This window comes from Phocoena phocoena, chromosome 14, assembly GCF_963924675.1.
Source record: "Phocoena phocoena chromosome 14, mPhoPho1.1, whole genome shotgun sequence".
Lineage (NCBI taxonomy): Eukaryota > Metazoa > Chordata > Mammalia > Artiodactyla > Phocoenidae > Phocoena > Phocoena phocoena.
In genome coordinates, this window is record NC_089232.1 from 26,972,505 (window position 1) to 26,981,307 (window position 8,803).

At 42.3% G+C, this 8,803-nt stretch overlaps 1 pseudogene; it reads right to left on the reverse strand.

The window, feature by feature from the left end:
• Nucleotides 1-5,384: 5,384 nt before the first annotated feature.
• On the reverse strand, nucleotides 5,385-8,524 carry LOC136133783 (UDP-N-acetylglucosamine--peptide N-acetylglucosaminyltransferase 110 kDa subunit pseudogene; annotated as a pseudogene).
• Nucleotides 8,525-8,803: the final 279 nt, after the last annotated feature.

The following is an 8,803-nucleotide window of genomic DNA, read 5'->3' on the forward strand; positions in this document are numbered from 1 at the left end:
ACCAGTTGTTTAATTTGTCCCCAAGTTGGAACATCACTCCTTTGAGTCGTCCTGGCAAGTGCTCTCCTCTTCTTCTTTTTCTGAATCAACACTGTCAAATTTTCCGGAGAGGTGCAGAGTTTCTTCATCTTCTGAACTAGGTGAGCTGTGGCAAGCCATCTATTTGCTTGACTAAGCGCTCAGGAAGCCAGCAAGGTCCAGGCACTGATCTGGGGAAGATCCACACGTGACCACGCCCCCAAATCAACACAGGATCAGGACCACGCCAAGTGCTGGTTAACGGATCTTTCCAGAGGACCTCCGGAGATTGAGAGGCCAATCTTGGCTCAGACACCAACCTTCCCCCTGCAGAGCAGCCAAATTTGTCAACAATGAGAACATTTAAAATAAACAGAGCATGATTTATAAGGTTATGTGGCGTTGTTCTAGACAATTCCCCCCTTTTTATTTTTTCAATAGTTAGCTTTAAAGATCTATTTGCACGTTCTATAATACCTTGTCCTTGAGGGTTATATGGAATGCCTGTAATATGGGTAATTTTGTAATGAATTACAAAATGTTGCAAAAGCAGCGGGCCCATTATGGGTTTTAATAGTTTTGGGAAGGTTCATGAAAGCAAAACAGTATAATAAATGAGTGATAACATGTTTAGTAGCTTCTCCGGTCTGTGCTGTAGCACAGAGGAAACCAGAATAAGTATCGATAGTGACATGAACAAATTGTAATTTCCCAAAAGACGGGATATGAGTAACATCCATTTGCCATAAATGTCTAGGTAATAATCCACGAGGATTAACAACGTAATGTGGAACAGGAAGGTGAGGTAAGCATTGTGGGCATTACTTAACAATTTGTCGGGTGGCTTCACGAGTAAGGGAAAATTGTGTGTGTAATGTAGCCGCCGACTGACGGTGTAAAGCGTGCAATGGCTGTGCTGCTTGTGAAGCAGTTTGATCATAACTTACCATAATATGAGGGTGTCCAGGACATGGACCATGTATCAACAGTATGAAGATAATGAATGCAGTACATTAGCCATCCTTGACAGCATGACGACAGGAAAGGAGGAGTACGGTAAATTGGGACATGTCCTGCTTTGGGGAAAAGAGATTGAGGAGGAAGAGTAACTTCAATTCTATTCTTGGGAGGCAAATGTACAGGGTAAAGATCACGTTTAGATTGAGTTAAAACATCTGCAGTTGCATTAAGTTTAGTCAATGGACCAGGCAAGTTAGAATGAGCACGGATATACAGACCTGCAACAGGACCATCATGGGAATGAATAAGCTGTTGAAGCAAACGAAAAGAGGATGATAATTCAGGGTCATTAGTATGTCCTATGGTCGCAGTCTCCAGAAGAAATCATAAGCTAATGAGATATTTACTCTCAGAAAACAAATTAAAAGCTATAGAAGGCAAATGTTTAAAAGCCATAATGACAGCATACAGTTCAACACGTTGAGCTGAAGTCAAGGAAGTCTCTTTAATGAGGTTTGTTCCGTCGTCAATGATTACAGTAGCCACTCCTGAAGAAGAACCGTCCGTAAAAACCAAAGGTATATGAGGAACAGGCTGTTGCCTAATTATAGAAGGAAAGATATGAGTTAAGTTTCCTGAATTGGATCAATTTATCAGCAGGGTAATGACATTCGAAGGTACCTGAAAATCCTGCAAGAGCAAGACCGCATTCATTACTATGTTGAAAAAGCCAATTTTGTTGACTAAGTGAATAAGGGATAATAATTTGAGAAGGTTCTATACTTATAGGTTGTAAGCATGTAGTTCTACCTTGCATTATTAAATTACTAATAAGTTCATAATAAGGGTTAATAACTTTAGAGGGTGTAGTTTTCATATGAATCTATTCAATAATTCCAACAGTTTGCCATAAGACGGCAGTAGGCACATGAGGAGTTGGACAAATCATTAAGAAAATTGGAAGGCGAGTATGAGTTCTAGTTAATTGTGTAGAACTGATAGATCTATTGACTATTTGTAAAGCCTGAAATCCTTCTGGAGTCACAGAGCGTGAAGAAGAAGGAGCTGAGTCACCTTTAAGAATATCAAACAAAGGCTGTAATTGAGCAGTAGTAAGTTTTAAGGAAGGCCTTAGCCAATTAATATCTCCAAGTAATTTTTGAAAATCATTTAATGTTTTTAAATTATCAACTCGAATTTGCAGTTTTTGAGGCCTAATAGTAGTGTTATCAATATATTTTCCCAAATATAAAAATGGAGATTGTCTTTGAATTTTTTTTGAGGCAATGACCAAGCCAAATGATTGTAAGGACTGTTGTAAAAATTGAAAAGCAGTCTCTAATAAAGAAATATTATCAGTGGCTAAAAGTATATCATCCATATAATGTATGAGATATAACCATGGAAATCTTTTTCTCACAGGAGTCAAGGCCTGAGCCACATATTTTTGGCATAATGTAGGAGTATTTGCCATGCCCTGAGGCAATACTTTCCATTGAAATCTCCTCATGGCATTCTTTTCTGCTTGTTCAGCAGCCCGTTCATAAAAATGAAACTTCCATATTAAGTAATCTCCACCATTTAAACAAGCTCGTGCAATAGACTTCCAGTCGGCGGGGGGAAGAGCTTCTACTGCCAACCATAGCAGTAGTAAAAAGAGCAGTGGGCCCATACTGAGCACAGGCAGATTTTCAATCTTTCAAAACTTTAAAAGGGAGAGCCTGATGCTCTCTAGTAGCTTGTTGACGATTATTAGGATCAGGTCTTTCTATGACGGGACAACAGAAAATAGGATCTTCTCCTAGTTTTATTGCTCCTTGTACAGCGCGCTGCAAGGGACTGAGCATTTTTACAGATGTAGATTTTTGACGAAGACAGTCCTTATTAACCTGCAGCTTTTTCACTGACTTATCTATCATAGCCATTAGAAAGTCATCCTCAGGATATTTCTCTCTTTTATGTTTACAAGCCTCATCTGTTAAGTCAAAATGTTCCTCTTCATCTAAAATATTTAAATTAATTAGCTCTTTCAGTTTAGGAAGTGGCGACACAGTAGCTGATAATACAGTCTCTCCTTCTGTCAGAGGCTTATGTTTTTCTGACTTTACATTCAAATCAACACTATCATGAGAAGAATCTAAACATATTTTTATCAGAGTCCACAAACTATATGTAACAACAGGAGTATGAGTAGGCCCTCGAGACTCATAATAATTTTTTAAATCTTCTCCAACTATCTGCCAGATTTCTATGTCAACAGAGCCGCCATCAGGAAACCAGGGAGATACACCATGGATATGCTGTAAAATTTCAGTCAACCGTGAGGTAGAAACTTTATTACCCCGAGCTTTAAGCATCGAAAGTAAAACCTGAGCAAATAATTCACACTCCTTTGAGCCTTTTTGCCTCATCTTATTTTACTTCTGACTATTGCCTTATGCCTCTATTAGTTTCACTTTTACTGGTGGCCACACATATTTTGCTTAAGGGTTCTCTTACCTGCACTTTCTTTTTCTTTTAATTGCCTTCACGCTTCAGGTCCCTGTTCGAGTGCCCCTTGCCGCGGACCAGCCGGAGAAAGAGGATCTCACCGCCCTGGGTCAGAAGGGAAGGGGTAAGGAACTGAAGTAGCACTGACGAATGGGGTCAGAAGGACCAAGACAACTGATGGTTGCAAGGCAAATTTTATTATGCTACAGTTGCTGATTATCTAGACTAGAAATCGGAAGGCTGCCAGATGGTGGTTTACATTATCTACAGACTGTCTCAGCTCAAGGTTAACTTCCCTGGGAGGAAACCCATAAACCCAGAAGCATCAAAAATAACCTGCATGTGCAGGGGGGAGACAGCTTTGCTTGTCTCATTTTACATTCTTTCTGACCTCTGGGCCCTGGTGATTTATCTCCCATGGAATGGAACAAGGAGGGGAACAAGTAGGGACAGTCCCTTCGAGCAGCGCCCGCATGCCTGGCATGTCCTTACCTGCTCTCAAGGCTGACTGCTTCCCACACATATGTTGACTTGTTTAAGCCTCAAGCCCTCGATCCTTTGTTGAAATACAATCATTTCATTCCTATGCTTTTCAATACCAAAAACTCAACCTCCAGGAGGGCTAAGGTCTAATTTGTACTCCAAACCAAGTAGCAGTGCAGTTCACTACTACTGAGGCTGAATCCATAAAGACTTCAAGACCACGTCCACAAGACAAGTTATTATATATAATACCCTAGAAGGTGTGAAACATAATTATCATATACATAGCTGGTCCTTCAGAGCTTTTTACCTATAACATGTTTTTTGATGAAAGTTATTTAATGTATTGGAGATAACTGTGACTTACTGATCAAATATTTGAATACTTATACTTACCTGGGATTTCATTTCTGCTGAAAAAAAAGGAAGAACAGGACTCACTAAAAAAAAAAAAAAACAAACTTTAGAAGTGAAAGTAAAAATCTTAACACACACTATTACTTTTGGAAGCAGCATAGAGGGGCAGTCAACAGTAAAACACTGGTGAAATAGGTCAAAACTCTAGGCCAAAAATCCGTTATTATTATCATCAGTGACAGTACCACAACTGTGCCCTTCAGAATTAATAATCACTCCTAAGAAGCTTCACTTGGCACCAGATGATGCGTTTAAGAGAAACACTCTGGGAGGTTTTGAATCAGACTTGGTTTTTTGTTAGCCAAGTTACAGGAGAATTTTTAAGTGGGGGGAAGGGAAGAAGGAAACGGACCAGGGAAAGAATTTAAGCCATCATCTATAAACCAACAAAGCACTGATAGTTCCAAACATTATGTCAGACACTAAAATGACTGATATAGGCTCCAGTGGTTTATAAAACCTATAAAAAGACTACACCAGCAAAGTCCCCATTTATCTGTAGAGTTCAGAAACTAAAACAAGGAATATTTTAGCTTAAAACCTTATCTCAAGAGAATCATATACACTTCACATGAATAAAAATACCTGAAATCAAACATTTTTAAAAGCTCCAATACCCAAAATATAAAGAAAAATATTAATTCAGAAGACTCAATCAATCCATGATAATCACAAAACGGCTGGGCAATCTCTATCTCCCTTCCACACTAACCATCCAACCCATGGAAGACCAAGGGAGATCAGACCTTCCAGACTTACCTTCCAGACCTTCCAGACACCTGGCTGCTGCAAAATTCTACAGAGACTCCTTGTGGAACAGCAGTTGCCCATCTCTTGTGTCTCTCCCTATCGTGATCATGATCATGCAGGAAGCAAGTCTGGCTGTGCTATTTCTTATCATTGTCTGTCACCCATCTGCAACGTGGTATTGTACAGATAAGGAGAAAGTAGTTGCCTTTCCCCCAGAAGGTTGAGGCTCAGGTACAGGGTAATTCTCCTGTGCACACAGTCATTATTTAGGCCGACTCAGTGACTTCAACAGGCTTAATCATGTGATCAGGTTTGTTGCCAGCTGCGTAATGCTCCCACATCTGTAGATAGAGTCGCTCTAGGTCCATTGTGTATTGTTTGGTGTTGAACAGAGGGCTAGATGTTCTCTGCTTCCAGACTTTGCCACGAATTTTCTTCAAGTATTCTAGATCAGTTCCCAGTTTCACAGCTATGTCTTCATATTCTTGTCTGTTTTTAGCAATAAGCTCAAGACAGCCTAAACAAATGAGCTGGGAAGCTGCAACTCGGGAAGCAAGAGTCTCTCCTGGCATAGTCACTATGGGTGTCCCTGACCAAAGGACATCCATCCCTGTGGTGTGTCCATTACAGAGTGGAGTGTCCAAGCAGACATCAGCCAGCTGGCCTCTCCGAACATGTTCCTCTTTAGGAGCAACAGGTGAAAAAATGATACGGTTCTGGGGAAGGCCCATATTTTGTGCGTACTGTTGAATATTAGGTTCTCCTACTGCTGGAAAACGCAACAGCCACAGTACACTATTGGGAACACGCTTCAGAATATTTGCCCACATCTGCAAAGTAGATGGGTCAATTTTATATAACTGATTGAAGTTACAGTACACGATGGCATCTTCCGGTAACCCGTACTGAGAACGTGTGGTTACAATAATGGTACGGGGAACCTCCTCTCCAGTGACAGCCTTAATGTTGATCTGGGTAGTTGCCAGTCCATTGCTAAGACTGAATCCATTAATTGTTATCTGAATTTGTCCTCTGTTAATCATTTCAATAACTGCCTCTGCAATAGTATTCATAGGAATGACAGGCATATTAAGAGCTGTATTACTGCTGTCTGCACTGTCTCCTCCAACAGGACATTTCATCTTGACAATCTACACATCTGGGAGACTATCAAGAAATGCTTTGAGGTCGATGCCATTCAGCACAATCCGATTGTCATAAATGTGCCCATTGGACTTAAAATCGATGACTGCTTTCTTCTTCAGGTGAGGGAACATATTGGCATGATCACCAATAAAGAAAGTATGGGGCATATAAGCCAGTTTCTCAGAATACTGCTCAGCAACTTCAGCAGGTGAAGTTTCCTGATCAGTGATGAGATAATCCATGAAAAGCACGCCACTGGTCCCAGGGTAGCCCAGCCACATTGCCTGAATAGGAGCTGGCCTGAGAGCAAAGAGTTCATTTCGAGCACCCCTGGTATAACCATTCAGATTTACAAGGATGTGTATACCATCTTGATGGATGCGATCAGCTGCTTTCCCATTGCATGGAATCTGAGAAAGATCAATGAAATGATGGGCTTCTGCCATCACCTTCGCTCGGAAGTTTGTGCCGTCATCTGGGCTCAGGGCATAACAGAAGACCTCAAATTTATCAGGATTGTGCATGCCTGGAATAGACTGCATAAGATGAGAAGTAGGATGATTCCCAAAGTCAGAACTCACGTATCCTACACGCAGTCGACCATCACTGAGCTTCAAGTCTTTTGGATGTTCGTACGGTGGTTTATGAAGGACACTGATCTCGTCCAAGCAGAGGTTCCCATGGCTCTCAGCAATAGCCTTCCTGAAGCCATGAGAAAGAGGATAGAGCATACTATGATGAGGCTGCACAGAAGGCAACCTATTCTTCTCCAGCTGGTCAGCCACAATGCTGACCAACTTCTTCATTCGCTCATCATAGTCTGTCCAATCACAGACAATCTGCAGGCAATGAGCCAAATCACAATAAGCGTCAGGAGAGTCAGGTTCAAGCTTCAGAGCAGTGCGATAAGAAGCAATTGCTTCTGGAATATTCCCTGAATACTTGTGAATGGAAGCCAGATTGCGGTGGGCATCCGCAAGTGCAGGGTTAATCTGAATGGCACGAGTATAACACTGCAAGGCTCCCCGAACATCCTGCATCTCCTTTAGAGTGTTTCCCATGTTACAGTAGGCATCAGCAAAGGTAGGACTGATTCGAACAGCCTCCTTATAATGCATCAGAGCTTCCTGCAGTTTTCCTGCTGCTGCAATACACTTGCTAAATTTGAATGGGCAACAGCAAACTCTGGGAAGACTTCTAATGCTTTACGATACAAGCGAACTGCCTCTTCAATGTTTCCCTGGTCTCCTTTGATATTGGCTAGGTTATTCAGAGAGTCTGCATGGGTGGGGCACAGCCGCAGAGCTGTGTTATAACAATCTTCTGCTTCGGCAACACGGCCCTTCTCTTCCAGAGCGTTGGCTAGGTTGCTGTAAGCATCAGGGAAATGTGGTTGCAATTCAATAGCTCGCCTGTAGGTGTCTATTGCCAGATCCATCAGGCCTTGCTCATAGTATACACCAGCCAGGTTGGCACACACCACTGCATGATTTGGGCTCAAGCTCAGGGCACAAAGGTAAGCTGCCACAGCTCTGTCAAAAATCCGTGCCTCTTTCAAGACATTTCCTAAATTGATATAAGCATCCAGAAAATTGGGGTCAAGGGTGACAGCCTTTTCAAAGTGATGAATTGCAAGCCAAATCTCCCCTTGTGCATTGAAAACACAGCCAAGATTACTCCAAGCTACTGCAAAGTTCGGTTGCGTCTCCACTGCTTTCAAATAACATGACTTGGCTCCTTCCAAGCGACCCAGGGCTTTGAGCAGGTTCCCCAGGTCACTGCGAACACAGTACAAATCAGTATTGCACTGAAGAGCAGAGACGTAAGCTTGTACTGCCCCTTGCATGTCGCCTGCTGCTACCAAAGCGGCTGCCAGGTTAATATAACCATCGATGAAATCTGGTTTGAGATGCAATGCATGCCGGTAATGCTCCATTGCTTCCCGCAACTGCCCTCTTTCCTTGTACACATTCCCCAAATTCGAATAGGCTTCTGCCAGAAGAGGGTCCTGTTTAATTGCCAGAGTACTAAAGTGGGCAGATCTGTCCAGCCTTCGACACTGGAAGTGTAGAGATGAAAGTAATAAAAGTACTCCAGTATTGTCTGGCTCTTGTCTCCACAGCTGCATGCAGTGTCTCTCAGCTGCCTCAAAATCTCCTGCCTGATATTCTCGATGTGCCAACTCAGCTAACCCTTGGAAGGAAAGCATACGTTTCGTTGGTTCTGTGCTGTCGGCCACGTTGCCCACAGAAGACGCCATCTGGAGCTTCTGGAGAGAGCGAGAAAAGGGGGTAATTGAGTCCCGCTGCCGCCACTACTGGCAAGAATGTTTCTAGAGGTAGCAAATACGAGGGCAGCAGGCGTACCACTGCTTTGGCAGGCTTAAGCGGCGGCAACAGTTACAGGCACCGAACCTTAGGAACTCTGGTTGGCCATCTACCTCTCACGCTCTTGAAATCTTAATTCTTAACCCTGCCCTCTTCCACCATTTTTCTCCTGATCAGGGAATAAAAATTACCTATACACTTGCCTTAGAAGA